The sequence below is a fragment of the Peromyscus maniculatus genome, chromosome 16, assembly GCF_049852395.1.
Source record: "Peromyscus maniculatus bairdii isolate BWxNUB_F1_BW_parent chromosome 16, HU_Pman_BW_mat_3.1, whole genome shotgun sequence".
Classification (NCBI taxonomy): domain Eukaryota; kingdom Metazoa; phylum Chordata; class Mammalia; order Rodentia; family Cricetidae; genus Peromyscus; species Peromyscus maniculatus.
Window position 1 is genome coordinate 36,855,218 of NC_134867.1, and position 25,093 is coordinate 36,880,310.

Below are 25,093 nucleotides of genomic sequence, written 5' to 3' on the forward strand. Positions count from 1 at the left end.
AGTTCTCTCTTCCAGAAATCCCTTCTCATTAGAAGCTGCCAGGAAGGAGAAGGTTTCAAGAGAACCCAGGAGAGTGTGGCCCCGCCCATCTCATTTCTTTAATGTAATGAACTGGTAGAAACCTTAAAGTCTGTTATGCAGAGTGTTTATTTGTTGATTTTTAGACAGCCAGCAGCGGGTGACTCGGAACTTCAGAGTCCCGTTTCTCCTCACTTGTTCTCGTAGTCTGTCCCTGGTAGACAGTGGTCAACCTTGTTCCTATTGAGGCTGGCCTTCAAACCTTCATTCTTTCAAAGCTCAAAGGATTTGGCTTAGGAGCTAAGGAGAAACAATTGAATGACTGTAGTTTTCAAGACCTGGGTGTGCTTCCAGCTGGAGTTCAGAGGTACACTACCAGGGTGCTCTAGAGGTTTGCTGTGGAATTATTTCTCCAAATATCCAACCCTCTGTTTTCTTTTCTTTGGGGGAGCTGTGGTGGGATGTAGTGTGTTGTTTTACTTTTGAGCCTACAAATCTGTTCTTACTAAAATGATGGTATTATTTTCCTCTTAAGGTTGCTTTCCAATGAAATTAAGATAAAAATTGTGTTTGGGCTTTTGCACTCCGGGAGTGTTTTGTTTGTCTAAATTTGACTTATACAAGACTGCATGCCAAAACGAGTGGCGTACACAACTGAAAAATAAACACCAAAAGCTAAGCGTGGCTGTGTCCAACCCCAAGGCGCAGAGTGCAAGGAACAGCTTGCAAGGGAATCTTACGTTCCCACTGTTTTTTCTAGCCCCCTCCCCCGGTATCTTTTGCTGAACATGTTCTACTGCTCTGGAGGACTTGCTCGTGTTTTTTGGAAATCTTCCTGAATTCAGCAGCAGGTGTCTGATATTTGGATTCCCCTGTGTTTTCTTTCAGGTTCTTTGGGTGTTTCCCATCTTCTGCTCTTCCGGCCTGTCTCCTTCCTTCTAGGACTTGGTTGGACTGACATGCTGGGTCAGTCAGTCCTGGTGTCATGGTGCTCCCAGACCTCAGATGAAGAGAGAAAGTGGAAGAAAGGAAAACAGGACAAGTAACTAAGTAGTAACTGGTCCGATCTTTTAGGAGAACCTTGCATTTTAACGATGCATTTACAAACTGTATCCCCCTCCCCGAGTAAAATAGCAATAAAACCTCTGAAAGATTCCAGTTTTAAAAAGACCCTTCAACTTTAGAGACCTCAAATATAATTTAGGAAAGAAGATCAATAATGGACTAAGGAATAATATCTAGAGTAACTTGTAAGGCTGGCGAATAGGCTCAGCGGGTATATGTGCTTACTGCTAAGCCTAAAGATCTGAGTTCAATCCCAGGGTCTGACTGGGTGGACAACTGCAAGTTTTCCTTTTCTCTCCACATGCTTGCATTGACCCACTCACTCTCACACACATATATACATAATAAACAAATTAAATTTGAAAATAAAAAAAAGAAATTCTGAAATTAACTAGACCTCCCTCAATATTTCTCTCCAGTGGTAGAAAGAAAACGCTTTTAAAATATATATATTTTGGGAAACCTGGTGTTGGGAGCACCTGGAATATAATGCTTTAAACCATTGTTTCTTTAACCACTGTGAGATATTTCTAAATGGTGTAGGAAAAAGCTGCTATTTCCACAATTTGAACTCGTTTATAGGTTGTCTTCTAATCTTTGATTTTTATTTACGGTGACAATAAAAGATTTCCTTTTCAAGTAAACTTTTCAATTAAAGGTAGATTTAAAATGATAAACATATACCTACAATCACATTATGTTTAAATATACACCTACCACCTCATTGCAGGTGATATGTCAATAGTTATAAAAGTTGTTTAACAGATGCCAGAAAAGGCTTTGTTTGAACAAATGGCATACACATTGTTTGCCTAGGCAAACTTAGGATTCCTGATCAACCCCTCTCAAATGCAGACTGAACAGAGGACACCTTATTTGACTCCTAGACGGCATCTCTGCAATACACACATAGTTAAGTGCTATTATTGGACAGTCAAGTAAGAAGCTGAATAATTAATATTTTCAAATAATTCTGAGGTTTCAGAGGAATGACTTCTGAAATATATTAGGAGGAAATGTGTAAGAAGTCATGAGGAAACAAAGTAACCTTGACCTCAAGGTCAGTAAGCTGAAAAGATTAGTTTAGAAGGGAGCAAGGAAGCACACAGCCTTTTTAATTTTTTTAAAAATTAAATTAGTTAATTTTAAAATGAATTTAATAAATCAATGATTGATTAAGCCATCCGATTTTAATGATCAACAGTCCCATCTCTTAAAGAGATAAAACCAACACACAGAAGAGATAAAACCAATACCAAAAAGAAATGGAGCCTTTGTGGCTTCTGAGGAGAAGACTAAACAGAGTACTCTCCTTAACTCTTACACAACATTTGCTGTAGTCATGGGGGACTCTAACACTGATGTACTCACTATGGTAGTTTCTTCCTTGGGCTGACACATGCACGCCCTATGATAAAGAATGACCACTCTCCTGACAAGCACAGCTACTGAAAGAATCACAGAGGCTAAAAGTAAGATGGTGACATTTAGAGACTGGTTTGAACATCACCTCTGGCACTTAAAAGCAAGCCCCCCCCCCCCCCCCCCCCCCCCCCCCCCCCCCCCGCAAACAACAACAACAACAAAACCCTTGGAGGTACACACTGGGGACAATAAAATGAATGGTTTGTTTGGTGCTGTGGTCCTGTAAATGTACACGGACTGGTGACTCTCTTTAAACCAGGAATGGGCTCTGGATAGTGCTCCCAAGGCCTCCACACCAGCACCAGAACCCTTTCTAGTCAGAGACCCAGAAAACTGGGAAGTATGCCTGTCAGTGCTCAAGCCTCCTGAAACTGATCTGTGGGAGGAACAGCCAATAAGCAACGCGAGGGAAAGAAGGACCTTTATCAGCTTAAATTGAAAGCTACATCTCTCCCATTTCCTCTTAATCATTGTAGACAATGCCCCACTCATTAAACACAAGTATTCAGAATGAGTTTTCCTTTTGAACTCTGACAAGGCTCCTGTTAGTAATACAAAACCAAGCTCAAGTCAAGGATGAAATCTGTTTCTGAAAAAAACTTTCAGAATATAATTTAGTTGACAAAAGTATTAAAACTAAATTTCTTCCAAGGGGACTAAATTCTCATCTCTATGGCCATATCTAAGGCAGGATAGAGATTTGCTCTTGAATCATGAGCTTTGTGGCTACAGACCACTTGGTTTGTTTTGGGGGGGAGTTATTTTGATTTCTTTGGGCTCTGGTTATCTTTTATAAGGGCTTAATAGTTCTTGGGAAAATTAATCAAGTGAACACACGTGAGCCCTAAGTGGCCAGTACAGTGACTGACAATAAATTCAGGATGAATCAATACACATGGTCAAAGTCGGAGGGCAGATTCTGCTAAAATAGACAATGGATGTTAGGAAAAGGTGTTATTATACGGAGGGTGAAATTTGGGGGTTTTCTTTGCTTTAGTCCAAGAATGTGATAGTTAGATGTAGCTGTGTGGAATGAAATCCTATGTAGGTACAGAAAGCATATATACAGGAGGAGGCATAGGCTGGAAACATCATTTCAGCAATGTGCCCTGACTGGCCCTTGGAAGTTAAGTCCTTGCTGTCCGACCTTTGGGCGCCCAGAGGGATGCTTGTAGCTGCACCCAGCTTTGGAAGGGGCCTAGGCACTTTCCAGTCCCGCCTATCTGCGCACTGTTAACTCCTTGATCCCTTACATCTTCCTCGAAAAAGTGATTTCCTCAGCCCAGAGAAAGCTCCCTCCCGGGCCTGGTGTAGGTTGGCATTTTAACTTTGTTGCAAGTGGGCAGAGTCCCTTTTGCCTCCTGTCTTGGGGTAAGTGGCAAGGAGTTCGACTGAGGGCCGGTGGCCGGCCCCGGGGGACAGGGTGGCCAGACAGAGCTATAGCTAAGTCAGGAGGAGACTGCAGCCTGGAAGCAGGTGGGGGACTGGGGAGCGCAGCGGCTGGCCGGTCCCCTTCTGTCCAGAGGCCGCGGCGGGCCGGAGCCAGGCGGGGTGGGGGCGGGGTGGGGCGGCGCAGAGGGCGCGGAGATTACCGCGGCGCCACCCGAGACGCGCAAGGCCCGGGAGCCTCGGCGCTCCCCACGCGAGACCGCAAAAAAAAAAAATACGATGACAACAGGCACTTTCCCGAGATCGAATAAAAAGGAAGGGCTTCTGCGTTCGCCACGGTCCTCTGCCCTTCCGGCGGCCTGCCGCAGGGCCCCCAGCGGCCACCCTAGCCCCAAGTCGCCGGCGGCGGCGACGTGCCCCCGCCTCTAAGGCTCCAGCTCCGCGCGCAAGTGAGAAGCTGCCCGCGGCGCGGCGCACGCTCCGCCTGGCTCCCGGCTTGCGCGCAAAACTTCCACCCGATCGTCGCCCGGCCGCTGCTGCCCTAGAGAGGGGACCCGGCTGCGGGGACCTGCGGAGGGACGCCGGGGCGCGCGCGCTTTCTCTTTTCTTCTGCCTTCCTCGCCGCTCGCCCGCCGCCGGGACTTTTGGCTCCTCTCCTCTCCTTTCCTCCTCCTCCTCCTCCCCCCCACCCCCCCTTGCAGCCGGCTCCCCCCACCCCGCCCTGTTTCTCCCCCACTTGTGTAAGCTTATTTGTTGGGGGTGGCCGAAAGGGATGTCCTGTTTTCACCAGAGACACAGCGCGAAGGGAAAACTTAGACACTGGAAGGAACGAGAGTAAAGACCCGGATCCGACCCGCGGATTAGGGGCTGGGGACAGACAATTGAACTTCAGGAGCCCGAGGCGGTCCAGGCCGCCAGAGGTGAGTACCCTCTCTCTTCATCCAACCCGGTTCCTGGAGCCTGAGGGGTTCCGGATTTGGAGGATCCCCAAATTGTCCCCCTAGAAAGTGCGAGCGACTTGGTAGTGCTGTGGAGGGTTGCGGGGATGGAAGACGCGCGCCGGTAGAGTGTGTGAGCCTTGGGCTTCTCCCCGCCCGGGTGACCCAAGACCTGTGTCCCACGGCCAGGGCCCCTAGGACCTCAGAGGTGCGCTTTGCCTAGAAGGACCCTCAACCACCCTAAGGTCCCCCAGTAATCCTTCTTGTTCGCCGCTGGGCAGCTGTGAAGCGGGCGCGGGACCCTGATGGGTATTGCCTCGTCCAGGGTGCAGATCCTACCTGACGGCACCCCGCCCCCGAGTCTCCGGGGCGCCTGCACCAATTTCTCCCCACTCCCACTCGGTGACATTTAGTACTTTGTGATGACCAGCTACACGGAGCCAGGGTGCTACCGCAGTGTCCCCTGGAGGGCCGAGGACTCCTGGGTGTGTGTGAAGCACAGCGCGCGTGTACTCAGGGGCCGAGAGCTCCGATCTCCAGGTACAGGTCGCCGTCTAAACAGCGGGTACTTTAATAGTTTCTATGTGGCGTGGACGAGTGTCTCCTGTAGTGTGCCAGGGTCCGTGAAATCAGAGGCGCCTGGTCGGAGGAGTAGCTTTCATTGGCTCCGGGAACGGATGCCATGGAGCGATTCTAACTGCTCCAAAGGAGAGGACCGTGTTGGGGAGAGCAGGTTTTCTCTCTGAGCCGCTGGGTCTGGGGAGGCCATGGTGAAATGGGACTCGGAGGCAGACCGTGTGAGCCCGGTTCATTTCGCACCACTCAGCAACCCAAACTATTCATTTTATTTTTCTAATAGCACTTATTTTTCCTCCCTTTTCTTTGTATTCAAGATTCAGAACCACTCTAAGAGAGATTGGGGAGTTTTTGACCGAGTCCCGTGGCTGAGCGGTAGCGAAACTAAGGGAGTGCAGTTTGATTTTTTTTTTCACCCTCCCCTTGTTTGGAGTGATAGCGCCTGGGTTCACAGGCACCCATCTTCCAGCTTCCGGGGAGGCTAACTGGGTTTGCGATTTGGGTGGGATCGGTGTGGCCTTCTTCTCCTTCACTACGGACAGCGCTGGAGTCATTCTGGAATTCTCATGAACCCGAGGGCCACGGGGAAGGTGTGCATCCCCGCGCCTGGACAACCTAGGTGGCCGCTAGCTCCCGGAGAGTGTGTGTTTTGGTTTCTGCGCAGTTCCACGTGGAGCACCCCCGTGTGCGTGTGTGTTGTGTACTTGATCTGTGAGGAGGTAACTGGAGTCTCGTGTTCAAACCCAGTGGGCCCTTGGCCATTAATTTGCTTTCCTGGCTGTCATTACAGACACTTCCAAAATCTGATACCTAAAGAGATCCAACAGGTTGGGTTTCACATTAAGAGCCCATACTTAACAGTTTTCTTTCTCCCTTACCCCCTTTGGCTCGGCACTCTGGGATCAACGTAATTGTTGGAGCGAAATACATCTTCTGGAATATGGCATTTTGTTGCTCTTCTTTTAGCGGCGGCCTTTTTGCACCTTTGGGCGTTTGTCAGTTTCAGCGCGGGCTCCTGGGGGACTTAGGTGGGAGTCTTTAGGAGCATTTAGCAACCACGGGTTCCCATCAACAACTTCTGAAGTTTCATTTACCCGTGAGTGACTGACAGCGTCCAAAGTGGACCATAACTTTTTGTTGGTTGAGTTTTTCCTCTTTTTATTTTATTTCATTCTCACTTTTATTTTTTAAGACTTCTCCAGAACAAGACTTGTATTTGATACAACTCCCCAGTAAAGTTTGGTGTTTAAACAGAAACGGTGCCTACTTTTTTGTTTACCTTTTAAAGAAAAAAAATATACATATATGTATATAGGTATTCGAGCTTTACCCGAGAAACAAAAACTAGGGGAATCAGAAAGGAGATAATTCTAAAAACAAAATAATTTGATGCGTTTTTGTGGTGCATTTTAAGAGGTTTGCATTCAAAGACATTTTGTACTTTAAAAAAATAATGTTATCCCAAGAAATAAAAAAGCAATAGCAACACGAGACAGACTTTTTTTGCGCACGATGAAGGACTGTCAGAATCTGAGTATTGTGGCCATCAGACCCAACATAGATAGATGGTCCTCACTCTTACAAACCGGAAAAATAGATTGTTCCACCTGATTAAAGGTCGTAGGTAACTCAAAGGTAAAACTTTTTTTTTTTTTTTTTTTGGCAATGTCTGTACATGAATGCTAAAAACAAACAAATATCAAAACCTTCAACAGCAGCAGCAGCTTTGGCCTTAATATAGTTGAGCTGACTTCAAGCCTCATGTTCTTACGATTAAGGACCAGGCATGGTCCTCCCACTGGGTGAAGGTCTGAAATAAGGAAGTGTTCAAAAGCCTAGTCACCTTTGCGAAGCAGGTGAAAAGAAACACGCTTTCACATTGTGAGACCACCTCATCCAATGGGATTTCACAGTTATAAGTGGGAAAATGTATTCAATTCTTCCCTTTTTGTTAGTGTTTATTTCACTGAACATTACAAATTTGGCTTCTCGTTTCCAAAACAAACTACATTATGTATTCACAAGTAGTATTGTATTAGCTAACACATTCAGATAAAAGAGCTTCAAAACCCTGCAACTTGTGTAAAAATACACTGATTTGAGAACAGTTTTATTCTCATTAAGAAACAGAGACAGAGGTGTTTAGGTGTTTTCTAAAAGCTGGATGAAAAACTGTCTTTGTAGAAAAGTTTCTTTTTGAAGAAGGATTTGCAGGTGGGTGGTTTGCCATTTTAACATATATTATATAATACGTATTCTCCATCTCTAAATTTTCTTTTATTGATATTGTGATTTATGGTGTAAATAAATTTTACATAGCAATGGGAAATGCAGTGTCCAGTTTCGTGTTTTTAGTCACTGGTGTAAGTTCTGCATGGCTGATGCCATGTCTAAAAATATATTTATGTGGCTTGGCACTTCATTTATTAAATGTGATGAACTGGAGTTAAATTTGTAGAAATTTTGAAAGGGTAAAATGCTAGAAAAATCTATGGCTGTGGATAGGAAAGTTAGGGTTCTGGAAAATTCACGTTCTAACTTTTAGATAATAAAATTAAAGGTTTTTTTTTTTTTTTTTCACTTTCATGCAGGGGAAGCCCACAGGTTTAATGCAGAATTCAAGAAGAAAGATAATCCCTTTTGAGATTCAGTGAAGTGCTAAGCAGTTTAAAAATTGCGAGCATTTATTAGGTTTTACATTATCTTCTCTCTCTTTTTTCTCTACTGGGTAAACTTAAGAACACTCAACATTCAGTAAAAACAGGCCCCCCTTTGCAGGGAGTTTATTCACCATAGTTCTGTACTGCAGCTGCTGATCATATTTCATGGAGCTGTTAAAGCACTTAAAACCTAAAATTAGGTACTGTCTGGTTGTAAATATTTCAGATCACTCATTTGAGAAACAAACTAAACAGTGTGCCATCAGAAGTATGGAATCCTATCATGGAAGAGTTGGGCAAACCTTTACCAATTGCTTAGATATCTTCTTGGTGAGAATATAACTCCGACAGTTTCTTTTTCGAATGAACATTACCTTTCCACACTCTCAACTCTTACACTGTGTGTCTCAGTAGAGTATCTTAAACTAATTGTATTCAGAAGTACAGTTGGGGGATTTTATTACAATGGTTACTAGGTGAAGGAAATCAACACCACCCCGGAATGGATAGTGGCGGTGTGTACAGACTCCTCTCATGGAATTTTCCTGGTGAACTCAGAAACGACATGCTCTTTCAGGCATTTGCCCTCCAGATGGGTTAGGTACAAGAGCGTGTTAGCATGTTCAGAGCTGCATTTCACAGCTTGATGTGTTGGAGTGCAAGGAATTGAATATTCATTAAATTGTGCACGGAGCCAAACTTGGCGTCATTGAGCCAGAACTTGAGTGCAAGAAAATAAACAAGAACCCCATATTCAAAAGTGTCACAAGCCACTTTGCTGGCTTTAAGAGGTCTGAAGACTTTGTAAACATTACTGTCACTGAATAATGCTGTGGCCCAGCACATTAATGTATATTCCCTTAGTGACGCGTCACTTTCTTCTGAACTCCTGTGTTTTATTCTTGCTCTATCCATGTGTTTGTTCTAGAGGAGTGCAAAAAATTGGGCACACCGCTGTCCATACCCTCCTCTCTCTTTTCCAGAGAAAGAGATGAAACTGATTAATTTTAAAAACAGAAACCGTGTTGAGCCGTCAGGCTCACATTTATAGGGACGTTTAAGACAGTTTCAAAGAGGTGCCTCTAAGTCTCACATAACCTTCTCTGTCATTCAAAGGTGCTAATTGATCTTAGCACTGACCTAATAGTATAGTTTGATATTTGAAACCTTTCAGTATTGGCCTGGCCTTTTTCTCGCCCTCTAATTTCAGTACGTGGTCGATAGGGAAAGACACTGGATAAAGACATCAGAAATGCTTTTCCATATCAAACATTTTAACGAGACATATTCATCATTTAAAATATTTTTACAGGTAGCAAGCTATTTTATTTCAATATCCTTTTGGACCAGGACCAGAAAGAATCACACTGTCATATTAGGACATTTAAGACTATCCGATAAGTAGTTCTGTTGGGTTGGAAGACAATGTCTGTTATCACATTTGGGTATTTTCGAACTGTAGTCTCGTTGTACCAGTATAATGTTGATGTCGTGAAATTTTATGGCTATGATTATATTTTCTTAAGTATGTTTATATCTTAAAATATGCTTTTAAATAAAATCAGTTAAGGGTTGCCAGATAGCTCTCAGTACAAGTCAGCATCCTAGGGGCTCATCATGACCTCTCTGACTGGCTAGCTAGCAGCACTGTTGTACATTGTTTATAGGGCTAACTAGTCTTAATCCCTTCAATGATGCTGTAAAGGAATGAAGTAGATGCTTATATTCATCCCATTTTACTGGCGAAAGTGTTGAGATCCAGTTTTACAGCAGCGAATGGAGCCAAGATCCTAACTTTGCAGTTGACCCACCACCCTTCCTTCTCAAGCATCAGGCTAGGTAGGCAGTGGCTCCCGCCAGGACTGTGTGGGGATTTTGAAGGAAGGGGTGTGATGGTGTGCATTATTCATTACCTAAGAGAAACTAGATGTTAGGAAAAATAAGCTTGATTGTACACTGCCTTGTACTTGTACTGGATATTGAAATTGTACCTCTAATTTTGTAATGTTGTTTGAGACAGGCCACAAAATGTAATGTAATGAACTGAAACACACTTAAATGTCCAGTATTGTGTGTGTGTGTGTGTGTGTGTGTGTGTGTGTGTGTGTGTATGTGTTTCTGTGTATAGGCTAGAAGGCAACTTGAGGGAGTTGGTTCTCTCTTTCTACCAACTAGGTTCCAAGATGGAACTTGGGTCTTCTTCAGTAGTGGTGGCAATTGTCTTTACTCACTGAGCATTCTCACCAGGACCTTAAATACCTATGTAAGGAAACATAAGTAACAACAAATGCTTGGTCCAAATAGGCCAAATCAGAAAGGTTGGTAATAAATACTGATCCTATGGAAACGCTTGGCGGAAATTTTGCAATCGTCAAGAGTTCATGACCATCTTTGTGGAATATTTAATTTACTTGTAGGATTTTCCTTTGCTTTTCAAGCTTTAGCCTTAGGTTTGATGTCAGCAGTTTTCTTGATGGTGTTGTGCGAGCTTGACAGCTGATTAAGCATCAATCTACACCTTTATGTTCAGCCAGCTAGTAAGGAACAAAGTGTCTAAGCATGTGCGTTGGGTTTCTAGAGGAAAGGCTGAAATTGTAAGGGTACTGGTCATGTTTCAGAAATCCTTTAAATTTATATGGTTATTACACTTTGCATGTATAAGTTTTCTCTCTAGGTGAACATTTTTACCTATTAATAACTCTTTTAAAACTTTAATGTATTTTTGTAGGAAGTCAGCTGTTCTCCCTGTTATGTTTTTATCTATTTCGCTACAGGCCTCTTTTATTCAAATAAAAGCTGACAGTGTGCCTGCCAGAGGGATGTCAGGGCTCTGTGTGACTCAAGAGTGCATAGCCTAAGAATTACTCACCACCCTCATCTTTTACTGTCCGTGCCCTTGGAATTCTCTACAAGAATCTCTGGGCATATGAAAATAACTGCAAAAAATGACAAGCCTATTTACCACAATGCAGAGTACCTGCTCTAGTATCTATATAGTGTATCATCATTAAAAAGTGATGATGTGAGCCGCTAGAGTCACAGTTCCTGGAGAGGCTGAGGCAGGAGGATCATGTGAACTAAGATTTGACCTCATAAACTGGAGGTTGGACTACATCATGTAAGGATACCCCATGTCATAACAAACAAGCAAACGAACAGACTCTCAAGTACCACAGAGTATCCGTCGTAGTGCTTCAGGAAAGGCTCTGTTCATGTGACTGTGGCTAGAATAATCTATTCACTGATCTCTGCCTTCAACGTGGAACCAATGCAAATGTTCTCCATGTGTAGTTTCTTGTGTTGCTGAGGCAGGACACAAACGTTAGGTACTTCTGTGCGGGCTTTCTTGGTACAGTTCTTCTTTAAAGACTTTTTGAAGACGTACAATCACTGGCTTAAATTCATCTGACTTGATTTTCATGTCAACTATTGCTACTGTTTCTGTTATTCTTTCCCCCCTTTCTTTGCAAAATGAAAGGGGCATTTCTCCCCAAAGACTCCAATTAAATCATAAAAATTTACATTCATACACTATTAAGTTTAATTCTGCTCACAAAAGCAACAGCATTAAGGTTGAAATTCTATCTTTAATCAACTAGGTGTACCTCACACAAGGAGGCCTAATCTCTACAAGGTCATATATGCGATTCGCAGACCTCTGCATATTCCCGGAGGAGTGATCTTTGCATTACATTTCATCTCTGGCTTTGAACTCCTTAATGCCTCAAGATTTGAAAAGACACAAATGCTGTGATTAAGACGTTGGGTATTTCTAATATAATGTTCCCAGTATGCTGAAAAGCAGTAATGACTTGGAGAGTCTACAGTGCTCTTCTTGAGCTAATCCTTTTCCCCAAGCTTTTGTACCTGGATGCAAATGTCTTTTCGTGTGTGGGTGTGACCTAGAAAATTTTAGACAAACTTAATCACAATGTGGGTAAGTCACATTCAAATTTCCTTCTGCAAGTCAGCCTGTAAACTCAAACTGTGTTTCTGGTAGGTAACTAAGAATGTACATCTTGGACTGGGGGGATATCTCAGAAGAGGAACTGAATTCAGTTCATCCTCAGAATCCACATTTAAAAAAAGTACAGTGTGATGTGGTGTCATGCATATATAATCTCAGTGCTTGGGGCACAGACAAGTGAGTCCCTGAAGGCTTGCTAGCCTACCAGCCCAGACTATTTAGCAAGCTCCAGGCCAGTGAGAGATCATGACTCAAAAGAAAGATGAACAGCACCCGAGGATGGGCTGTCCTTTGACACATGCATATGGATGTGCACACAGCAGAACATCACACACACACACACACACACACACACACACACACACACACACACGCTACAAATCTCAGTAAACATACTGAGAGATTATTTTTGAACATTAGGGGTTGAACATTAGGGGTTGAGATGATGGTAATATTTTGTTCTGTTTTGGCTGGATCAAAAGAATTTTAATTTAGCTCTATTTTATATCATGAATTGTTGCTTTTAGTTATTAAAGGCTTTCTTCATAGGAGCTGAGTAAACGTTTTTGGCACTGAAAAATGCTTTCTAAATGTTTTTAATTATTGGTACTACTGAAGACATGCAAAAGTTAACAGGAGATGAAGAGCTTTACCCTCGCTACTCAATATAATTTTGAAGATGCTGGAGCTTTTTGTGCCTTATATACTTGTTTTCACACCTTTCTCTGAAAATGTTTAGCACAGTGGATTAGTTACTGTAACCAACTCAACAGGTTTAAACCTCAGGCATTTATAGTGGATGGACACTTGTTCTGTATAGCTCTGGTCACAGGACTCTTTGTCATACTGACTGTAATTGTGACATCTTAATGCTTCTTCTGGACTGTTCTGGACTAAGTTTCACTGTCTTTTAAGAGTTTCTTATTTCTCAAATATTCACATTGGTTTATAGTTATTTTCAAGTCCTGCCTATAGTTAAATATCTGTAGAAAACGCTCTGTTGCCTACAAAGCAGATTCCAGAATTCCCAACAGGACCTGCAGTATCCTTCATGCTTAGAACATTGACCAGATTGCCATTTTCCTCTCTCAACAAGCACTCACAAGACGTGTTCTCTCCAGCCACAGGGAAAGCTGCACTTCTCAAATGCACTTAGGTCCCTCCCACTTTGTTTCTTTGTGCCTGGGGTCTTACCTTCACTGTATCCTTTCTTGCCCCATGCAGCTCCCATTTCTACCTCTTTTACAAGATCTGAAATGCACAGTATTAAGTACCTCCTTTCGAGCCCAAGTCGGGTATTTCTTTTCCTTTCCTCCTGAAGCGCACACTTTTTACCTTTAGCATAGCACTTTGCACATTGACTGGAAACATATTGCTGCCTAAAGCCTGCTCACGTTGAGCACCGGTTGGAGGGCTCAGCTGTGTTTGTCGTCTCCCTATCTCCAGCACACGGTGCATCCATCGTTTGACCCATAAGTCTGTGGTACTAAAATTCCCTGGGAATGAATAAGTAAAGAAACTCTGTGTGAGAGCCATGCTGCCGAGAGTGGACACCTATCCCTGCCATGAGACTGGTAACGATAGGAAGAAACCATGACCGTTGCATGGCTGGAAGACTTATGAGCAACTTTGGGGACTTAGGACATTAACTCAGTAGAACTGGAGCCCTGAATCCAGAGCAAGGCCCAGACTTGGGGCACAGACAAGCGGGTTCCTGACAGCTTGCTAGCCTACCAGCCTAGACTATTATACTGTGTGTACGTGCATATATATGCATATTTACATTCTGGTGTGTGTGTGTACATGCATGTGTGAGTGCATGTGTGCATATGTGTATATGTGTACATGTGTATTTGCATATGAGGGGGGGATTGTGCACAATACCCAAGTATTAGTAACTCAGTGCTTTTAAAAATATTTATTTATTTTTATGGGCCTTGGTGTTTTGCCTGTGTAAGGGTGTCTGCTCCCCTAGGACTGTAGTTACACACAGTTAAAGTTGTGAGCTGCCATGTGGGTGCTGGGAATTGAAACCAGGTCCTCTGGCTGAGCAGTCAGTGTTCTTAACCGCTGAGCCATGTCTCCAGCCCCAACTCAGTGCTTTAGTGGGCAAGAGAAAGATTCTAAAAATCTATGGAGATGTGGGCATTTCACAGAAGTTTCAAAGGTGAGGGACCCAAATCTCAAGCATAATGGGAACCAGGGATATGGCTGCTTGGGTTCAAATTCCAGTTCTGACAAAAAAAGGCTTCAGAAAAGCAAGTTCATTGCTTTGTGTGATTTTGACTGTTTTCTTGTGTGCTGTAGAACATGCTGCATGAGTTTTTAAATGAGGATTAATTAGCTATATCTATGTAAACCATGAAAAACGACGCCTTATGTGAGTGGTATGATTTTGGTTGTACCCCTCAGCAGAACATTCCCAATGATCCAGACTTGTAAGGGTTTTCCTTCTTTAACCTTAAATCGTGAACCCAAACTGTCCTTAATTATAGAAATTGGGCATTCTGGGGTCATCTTGGTAAACCTGAGGCTGTATTTAGATCTCTATGTGCAGAGACTGTGCATTCTCAAAATTTAGCTTACACAACTTACCTTGTGTGATTTTTAATCAAATATTTACATTACAATTATATTTGGGCTTGAATTAATGTGTTTCCTTAACTAAGCTAAACAATTATAAAAAACACTGTACAATAATACTGTTATTTTATGACTAAAATCCTTGTCCCACCTGCTTTTTGAAGCCCGGAGGTATAGATTAGTTGTAAGCAAGGATACAAATTTTCAATAATTCATGGACATGATGTAAACTTAAGAAAAAATTTTTAGATATTTTTATGATTCTTATCTCACCAGCAAGAGTTGGAAATGATTAACATCTCTATTTCTACAATTTACCACTCAGTCCTTGGACAGAAAGATGAAAGAAGTAAAAGTGTGAAGCTAAATGCTGATCTTCAAAGTACAGCAGCTGACCCGTAGATGGGGCATCTGCAGAAACGTGATACAATGGATGCATACCATGACTCCCTCCCATTAATATGTTTAAATCATAGTTTCTCAAATTCTGATTATTGGGTTTGGAGCGTTTGTTCAAGGGAGTGTTCTCTTGAGCATGGCATAATGTTTAGTAAGTACCCTGGATTTACTTACTAGATTCCCCAAGACCCTGTCGCCTGCATAATGGCAGTGACTCCAGCCATTATCTGGTTGTACTGGATAGTAGAAAATTTTCTCCCAGTTGAGAACACATGGCCTATGCAGACCTTCATATCTCTTGATATAGTGAAAAAAACCTCCCAGAGCTTTGCCTAAGAGGATTGTTTTACTCCCAGTCAAGTGTGGAGAATCCTAATTCCTTCCTCCTGAGTTTAAACACAAATGCAAACAATTCTCATTGGTCTGTGTTGATAGATGAATTTCACACAGAGAGGATTTACAGATAAGCTTAGGCAGGTCGACCATCTTCAGCATATTTTCCTTTTCTGTATTTGTGTGTGCAGGGGCAGACTTCCTGGGGGGATATTCAAGGGGTAAATATATTTGTTTGAACTACCTCTGCTAATTCTTCTTCTCATTGTCACTGTTATTCTTCACAGATAGCTTTTATTCCCTTTGTAATAATGACAATTACCGTATTACCTATCCATTTCTATGAATAAAAATATTCAGTAATAAGAAAACTTTACCTTCTTAGTGTATAGTGTCACAAAGGATTATTCTGCTGACAGTAAGATCCAAGTGCTTGATGCATTGAACCATTCATTCATTTGTAATGAGAAATTTTCAAATGGAGGTGGGGTGCAACTCAGTGGTAGAGTACTTGCCTAGGACCCACAAGGCTCTAGGTTTGATACTTATGGGGGGTCAGGACAGAGACAGAGATAGACAGCGACAGAGAAAGACACAGAGAGACAGAGAGATAGAGAAAAGGAGGGAGAAAGAAGGAGAAAAATGCTGGGGTTACAGGTATATGCGCCACTACACTGAGCAGAAAGAATTGTTTGAACATAGTGTTCTGTTTACACCACAAGTTTGTAGATTTGAATTTAGTAACAATCACACAACTCTGAAGAAAGTAATAACTAAGAACATTGCGTGAAAAAAACTTTCTACTGAGGCGGTACCAAACCTCAGCTTTAACTGTCTACTTCTGTTGGCCTTGTGTTTAACATACAGTTTATTTGAGGTGATGTACATTGACTGGAAAGCTAGGCTACAGTCCGGGCAATGCCCCTGAATTGGTTAGGCGTTGAGGGAAGATGTTCTATGAGTCATTTGAAAAGGAGAAAACAGAACCTGTAATGCCAACACAGTGCAAAAGGGAATGACTGGCTCTCCCGCTCTGAGCTAAGTGGGAGCATTATTTTGAACTGTGAAATTTTACTGCTATAAATGCAGGGTCACCCCTCCCCCCCCCCATTCTTATGAGCTCTGAACAGTAGATGATTTTTTTTTTTTACCTCCTAAACTGGTAACTGGAAAGATTCCTGAAACCCCACACTATGTATTATCTTAAGTGGGTTTACTTCCATTGTATTGGGACTATGAATCACGTCACGTGGACAGTACCGGACTGACCTAGGGATTCCACATTATTCACTAATTGATACTCATGGAGAAGGCTCATAGAGAAACTCGATCACTTGATCACACAAAGAGAAAGAGAGAAGGGGTGGGAGGAAGGGAAGGTGAGAGAGAGAGAGAGAGAGAGAGAGAGAGAGAGAGAGAGAGAGAGAGAGAGAGATTTCCCCTGTGGCTTATAACTATAACTTTTAAGTATAGTTTTAGGGAAGAAAATAACTGCAAACTGAATTCACTGTATGTGACCAAAACATCTTTCTAAGAAAATCAGGACCGTGAATACATACCTGTCAAGAGGGAGGTGAAATAGATACTAAAGGACCCAATGTTGGGTTGGGAATGATTTAAGTTGAGGGCTTAAATTAGGGGTTTTTGGACTCTGAGGGAGAGTTCTGCCTTATGCATTGACAGGAAGCCCAAGGAAGACACAGCAAACCTCATGCCCATCCAGGCACTTCATGCCAGACATTGAACAGGAAACCTGGTAGCCGCTTAGGCACTGGAGAACAGCCAAAAACCCAGAGGTTCTGTTTTTCCAAATGAGCACTTCCCTGGTTCATAAATCAGGAAATACCCTAGAGTATTTAAGTTCTGTATCTACTTTCCCAGGTTGGTTTCTTGCACTGTAGGTTTGAACGTGGAGAGATTTACTGATCTTTAGAACTTTTTTTGAGGGGGGAGGATATAATACAAGCAGTCACTTCCTTTTCTTTCCCTGGGATTTTTCTCCTCATTCCCCTGCCCTCTATTGCCCAAACTCCCTTAGCCCACCTACCTCTTTCTCCTTTGCTTCCTATCTGAACAAAAACATATATCATCTGTCAAGGCTTAGCTCAAATATCACCTCCTCTGGGAAGCCTTCCCTAATGCTTGGGAAGAATTAATTCTTCTCTGCACAATACCGTGACATTCTATTTGGGCCATTAATATAATAGCATATTGTGTTGGACTTAATTGCACTTGAGTTTGTCTACTAGAGGAATTCTGAGCTCCCTGACAAGAAAGACCATATCTTTGATTCTCTGTACCCCCAATAGTGGAAATAGTGATAGCAATGGAGTAGCTGGACTAATGCATGCATGCAAGAACACATGCTAAGCTAGATATCCACAAAGAATGAATCCTGTATATGGCTTAGAAAATTAATTTTCTATTGCTTATAGTCATAGAAATAATTTATTGGCTATTATCTGTTTTAAGTTATTTAAAGTTTTTTTTTTTTTTTTTTTTTTTTAAATACCAAAGTAGGCCTGCTTTTCTAGTGGAAGAAAAGTGCCCAGCATGACCTGGCATTTTAAGTCAATTGGAAGATTTCTGGTTGAGGACCAGGGTGTTCATACTTCTGGTTTCCTCTAGAATCAAACACTGACTTCTTTAGTTGCTTTCTGAGGACATACATCTCATGTCATTTTAAAGAATAGAATGCTTAACCTGCAGATTGAATGATTTCATCTGAGAGGAAGTGTGCTTTTCTGTCAGCGTTTCAGACTTAGAGCCCAGACCTCCCTGTTGTGTGAGAAACACATGAAGCCGTTGGTGGGAGGAGTTAAGTCTTTGTTCAGTGACAGTTGAGGAAGGAGCTGGTTTTGTTCAAATTTCTAGTGGTTTGTTTTTAGGCATTTTCCACACAGAGATGAGCAAGACCCTTCGAAACCACAAACTTGCTTATGTAGGGGGAAAAAAAAACCCTTCCTATGTCCAAAAATAACATTAAATTAAGACTATTGTTTCCAATAGCCTTGAAAATTGTGGTTTTATTTCCTTGTCTGAATCATCTCGGATGAAGCACACATTTGCACTGCATCACAATGAAGCCTAGTTGCTCACTGTCAGAGTGGGGGCAGAAAAATGGGCGGAGCCTAACCTCTCCATTTTTCTTAAGATGCTTCAATCAGTGACAGTTAATACATTGGTCCAAATGAAGCAAGAATAAACAAATATATAACCCAATGCCTGAGACACCCTGCATCATGCTTTGCTTGTGTCTGTCACGGAGTCACAGACTGGGGTCAGAATGACTCTGTGCATGTCCAAACTCTGCAACTCATGAGCCACGGTTGTAGTAGGAGTAAGTATTGACAACAGGAGTAGCTGCCTCATGGAACTGAGAGAAAGGATAACTGAGGTCACACAGGACAGACAGTTGGTTCAGTACCAAGACCAGGGTCCCTTTTAAAACTGACTCCTCGGAATAAACTAATGGGTGTGTTTACTATTCTACCTCCTGGAAAAGAGGAACCAATGCTGCAAATGTATACCACTAAAGCAGGATTCTTTTACTGTAATCAGTCATTTTTTAAAACATATTAGTCATAGTTGTTATAACATTGAAACAAAGCTCTGAAGGGTTACCTGTGGGGAGTAACTGGGAAGGGACAGGAGATAGAGTCCTCCTGTCTTAGTGTTCTATTGCTGTGAAGAGACACCATCACCAAGGCAACTCTTAGAAAGCATTTATTTGGAGCTTGTTACCGTCTCAGAGGGTTAGTCCATTATCATGGAGGACGGCCTGGAGACCTCAGGCAAAGGTGGTGCTGAAGAAAAAGCTGAGAATTCTACATCTAGATCCTCAATCAGCAGGAAGAGAGAGCCACTGGGCCTGGCTTGGCCTTTTGAGAAACCTCAAAGCCCACCTCTAATGACATCCTTCCTCCAACAAGGCCACACCTCCTAATCCTTTCAAATAGTGCCACTACTGGGTGGCCAAGCACTCAAATCTGTGAATTCATGGGATCCATTCTTATTCAAACGACCACACCTACAGTGTTCATGTTCTTATTCTTGGTTTGCTAGCTGCTGACATGTATGTATCTATTAAGTAAAAATTCAGCAGCTGTCAACTTTTGTGTATTTTGTGAATACATATGTGCATTTTTTGGTGTGTGTGCATGTGTGTTTGTGTGTGTGTGTGTGTGTGTGTGTGTGCACTCATGAAGAAGACTCATGTCAATCTTCTGCATCATTCCCCTGTAGCTAGCTGTCCACCTAGTTTTTTGAGGCAGACTGTCTTACTGGGACATGTTATGAACTTGTCTCTGTTTCCCCAGAGCTGAGATTATAAGTGTGTGACACAATGCCTATCTTTAATGTAGATACCACAATCAAACTAAGACTCTGATACTTGTGGGCAAGCACTTTACTTACTGAGTTCTCCCTGGCACTTGATTTATGCATTTATATGTATATATTATACTTTATTAAACTGTTAAAAATGAGGTTATATTTAGAGTAAAATCTGAATTTCATTCTCTTTGTCTTTTCTGCCAATAAAGGTAAATTATTCCTTGGTTTACTTCACTTTTGACAAATTTTTGTTTGATAAAATATATAAATAAAAGAACTAAAGGAAGATAGAACTTATTTACATTTTCATTGTGAGGCAGGCTCACTGATTCTCTTAAAACTTGCTCTTGCTATGCTGAATCTTGAACATATCTCTGTCACACTACACTGACCCCATATCAGTACCTACAGGTTTGAATATTTCTATTTATTGCATATATGGTTTCAGAATTTAACTGCTTCTCTCTCACAATACTTGGATTTGCACTCAGGTTTTTATTATTAAAAAGAGTTTTGGTTATTTATTTATTTTTTTCTTTTCTGTGCTGGGATTAAATCCAGGGCCTTGCACATACATAAAGGTTGACAAGATGCTTTGGAGAAAGAGTATGATACCTTGCATCCCTATGATAAGGCTGAGGTCTCCCTCAGAAGAGCCAATTGCAGAAAATTTTACCATTATAAATAATGATATTTTGGTTAACAAGAATGTTTATGAAAGTGAGTTCTTTGAGATCCAGATACTCATTGAAAAAGGATTAGGGCAAATAAACTTATTAACTACACACATAAAAATGTGTGTGGTTGCTGCGTTGTAGTGGCACACACCTCTAATCCCCATACTCAGGAGGCAGAGGCAGGCAGATCTTTGTGAGTTCAAGAACAGCCTGGTCATCAAAGCAGGTTCTGGGACAGCCAAGGCTGTTACGCGGAAAAATTCTGTTTCAAAAAATCAAACTCAAACAAAAATGTATGGTAGATATAATTGCCAACATAAGAATTATTATGTTCAGTTGCATAAATATCCATTGTTCATATTTACAGTTCTTAAACTAATTGGTAAGAATATACATATCAATGTATTTTGTACCATAGTTTTTATTTAACGCTGTTTCTCAGAATAGTTTGAGTGTCTCTAATTGATATGACTGATGAAAATTTATGGGGAATTATATGTTATTGTTTTATTTAGAGCCTGCTATGTGTCTGACACAGTCCAAAGTATCATGCATATAATTTTATGTTTTAACTTATAAATTTGTAGATATGATAGTGATGCAGAATCGCCTCATTTAGACTGTGTTAATAATATTAGCATATATGAAACTATCAACCATGTTGTATTGATCAACTTATAAATCTGAAAATACAATCTTTTTCATATTAAGATTAAACTAATGTATCTAAATATAAGAAGTACTACTTAATCTTGGTTATCAGAATGCAATCAATATATAAAGTTTAAGATGACATACATTAATGCTGTTCTTTGTGGTCGGAATTTTATGTCAGAGTCTTTATATGCAGATAATTCATTTTCCACAGTTCTGATTAAGATTATAGTTGACTTTCAATGGTTATCTAGAGCCTTTAAAGATCCATCCAAGTCAAAATAGCTAACATATTCCGCCAGTGTTGGAAAAATATGGCTATCAATTTTTGTGTGTTTTTTTTTTTCCTGTAGAATTTCCTGTTATTCTAAGGGATTCACTAGGACTTATGCACATAAAACTGAAAGTTATATTACTGTAGGGAGACCGCTCTGAGCCCCTGAGAAGGAGAGCTCTTGCTCACTTAAGTACTGTGTGTATGTAGAATAGCTAGCGTTTTCCTCCCAAGAAATTTCATGTATGCAGTTAAAACACTCTTAAATTGATTAAGGGTTTGTTATATATTTCCAGAAGCACTCAAGAGTACTTTTATGGTTATAAGAGTAGAGTGCATTAGGATGCCAGAAACCAGTGAATACGCTGGAGGCCCTCAAAACCATGCCCGACATTCCTGACTTTACCATATAAACATGTGGGGTAGCCTGGAAAAACAAAGCAATTCTCTTTGCTCCAAGGTAGGAGTGGCCTATGAAGATAGCACTTTCATGCACTTGAATATTAGTTTGATACTTTCTCTGTCAGAAGTAATTTTTATTACTTAGCAAATGGAATGAAAGGGCAATAAATATGACTGATATTTGTTTCTCAAGTAAAGTATTATTTTACATTGATCTGAGCCATTACCTTTATGCTTCTTGGAAAGCATATTATAACAACTATTACAGTATTTTGCCTATTAATCAGAGAAGCTAAAAAGCGTTTTATAAATGTTGAATCAAAACTCTCCCCACTGTGAGAGAATTAAGTTTCAGGCAATATATTCCTTTTATAGGGTGAGAAACTGAAATATGGAGAAATTACAAGATTTTCCTAAAGCCATACGTTGAGTCATGGCAAACATAGAAATCTAGGATTCTGTTTGCCTGATTCAGTCTGAAACTCCTTAAAATGATCCATTTCCTGGCCCATGCTTGAGAAGTTTTCCCTTGTCTAGTGACTTATCCATTCATTCCTCATACACACATTTAAAAAGAATCAGTGTTTTTGTAAGATTCGACTTTCGGCTCTCAAAACGTCATGGTATTTAAAATATATGCAGCGTATGTATTGTTTCTTGAAATACACTTCTTTCCCCCCACCAATTAAAAAGAAATTGAGGGATCAAACAAACAAATAAGGAGGATTGTTCAAGAGTGGGGCACAGAAATGGCCATAGGTGGTCCTGGAGCTTCTCTAATTGCACACACAGCCTGGTCAAGGGCTTGAACGACAGCTTAATAGAAGCCACCCAGGTAGGTATGGAGCAGAGTGGTGACCAGAGGATGCCAGTACTCATGCAGAGCATGGAAGGACCAGTGTTCCCCTCTCTAAAACCAAGTGTTATTTCAGGGTTAATTTAACCAGCAGGGGGGAAAAGTATAGCAATCCTTACTCAAGCTTGCTGAGTTACTTTTTTGTTTGTAAGTTAAAATATAAAGTACTGTCGTTGATTATGACGTCATTAAAGATGTATATTGTCATACCTTGCTTTTATTTATTCTCCAACTGTCCTCTCTTTTTCTTCTCCCCTTTCATTCTTTCTGGTCTCCTCCCTTCCTCCAACTAATCTCCCTTATACTTTCTTGCCCCCCCTTCTGTCTCTCCATTTCTTTGTGCATACCTGTGAACATGTATTTTACATACAACAAAAAATGTGGTTTTGGTTTTCCTGATTTTCTCTTCTCAACATTAAAAATTTTCACTTAGCGTGATCTTTTTTTTTTTTTTGTTGCCATTATAATCTTTACCTTCCCGGCTTTCTTTGCCTTTTCCCATTCATTAATATAAGTAGAAAGCTCTTGCTAAAGCAAGTAGTGTTTCTCTGGACTTCACCTCCCCACCTTTCTATCTCCCTATGGTGATTGCCAGCAAGGTATGTAAGTACCTTCCCAGAAAGCCAGTATGTGGCACCTCATGGCACAGCACCCTCTAACAGATGCTCCAAGGTAGTCCAGCTGCCAGCATCACCTCTTCCACAGGTAGGGAGGGAAGAGGCAGCATTTCTTGTATTTCGGTGGTTCCTGCTTACAGAGTCCAACATCTCTGTTCTTGGAAAATTCTTCTCCCAAGAAGCTTATTGGACACAAGACCATTTGTACCCCTGGAAACCAGTGCATAGATTGCATAAAACCAGCTCAGGCACACCTCAGTGGTAGGCAAAACCAAACCTTCCTGTAATTTAAATGTGAGTATCTTTTTTTCTTTTACATTTCCTTTAGAAGAATTTAGTTTCAAGTGAACTAACTAACTAACTAACTAACTAACTAACTAACTAGTAAAATCTTGCAGTCTTTCCCAAAGGAACATTCTTACTGCTTTGAAAATTTATTGTCATTTCAACCAATTGGTTTCCTTCCATATATTTGGTTAATCATAAATGTGATACCTGAGCATAAATTTCTGTTGACCTATATCAGTACAATGTCAGTTTGTAATGGTGTGATCTAAAAATAATGATGTACTATGGCCTGGTTCATATCTACCTTTTATTTCATGCATTTCCTAGGTAATTGTGCTCTGTCTGTGGTTGACTGGATTCACTGCCATTTCTGTTGGGAACCAAATATTAAAAGAAAAATTTCATTAGAGATGTGGTCTGCTTAACTAGGAATATATAAAGAAAACATGATTTAGGGGGCGGCATGGTTGAAAGCATTCTCTTAATATCTCACAGCCTGCCAAGCATGTGAAGGCAAGATTTAGTTTATGATCTGTGGCTACGGTGGACAGACCAGAGAGTGGAAGTTCTGACATGCGTGTTTTACACTAAAACAAGGAAGAATTGAAAGCCAGGAAGGAGAGGAGGAGGTGGCTTTGTTCCCGGAAGCTAAGAAGTTTCATGTACTGTATTTACAGAACCATATCATTATCCTGTAAACAAGTACTACTCATGTCTATGTTCCTTTTAATCCCAAAACAAAGAGCTATGACCGAACCAATTCCATCCCCTTCACAACTATATCCACTTTTCTTAGTTAGGGTTCTATTGCTGTGAGGAAACGCCATGACCAAAAGCAACTCGGGGAGGCATTGGTTTGGGTTACTCTTCCCCAACACTGTTCATCATCAAAGGAAGTCAGGACAGGAACTCAAACAGGGAAGAAACTGGAGGCAGGAGCTGATGCAGAGGCATGGAGGATGCTGCTTAATGGCTTGCTCCTCATGGCTTGCTCAGCCCTGCTCTCTTACAGAACCAGTCCAGGGATGGCACCATCCATAATGGGTTCTGCCCCGACATCAATCCACTATTTAAGAAAATGGCTTACAAGCCTGCCTACAGCCCAGTCTTTTGCTTTCTTTATTAAGAATTTTTTTACTCTTTTACATATCAACTGCAGGTCCCCCTCCCATCCCTCTTCCAGCTACCCCCTGGTTTTCCACCAACCCACCCTCCATCCCCTCCTCCAAAAAGGTAAGGCCTCCCATAGGCAATCAGCAAAGCCTGGTACATTCAGTTGAGGCATGTCCAAGGTCCCCCTCCCGCTCCGCATCAAGGCTGTGCAAGGTGTCTTACCATAGGTAATAGGCTCCAAAAAGCCAGCTCATGCATCACAGCCCAGTCTTATGGAGACATTTTCTCAGTTGAGGTTCCCTCCTCTCAGATGTCTATAGCTTGTGTCAAATCAACATAAAACTATCCGGTACACCCATGTCCTCTCTCTCCCCTTCTCATTTCTTCCTCCTATATTCCCTTTCTTTTTCCTGTCTCTCTCTTCCTCCCTCCCAGCAGGTTTCTCTTGAAGTCAAAACATTGAGTAGAGAAGCACATGGAGTTACCACAACACCACATTCATTCAAGACATCTCTTTTTTGAAA

The 25,093-nt window shown here is 41.5% G+C and overlaps 1 protein-coding gene across 7 annotated transcripts in view; it reads left to right on the forward strand.

Moving 5' to 3' along the window:
* Positions 1-4,175: 4,175 nt before the first annotated feature.
* Positions 4,176-25,093, forward strand: part of Eya4 (EYA transcriptional coactivator and phosphatase 4) — a 250,416-nt gene continuing 229,498 nt past the window's right edge. For 5 of the 7 annotated variants that reach the window (XM_006980091.4, XM_076552631.1, XM_042262208.2 and 2 more), the window contains exon 1: positions 4,683-4,817. The gene's annotated coding sequence lies outside the window, so the exon portion shown is untranslated. Of the gene's footprint in view, positions 4,818-5,107; positions 5,376-25,093 lie in introns of those variants that run through there. The other 2 variants (XM_042262206.2, XM_076552630.1) reach the window with 2 other exon arrangements.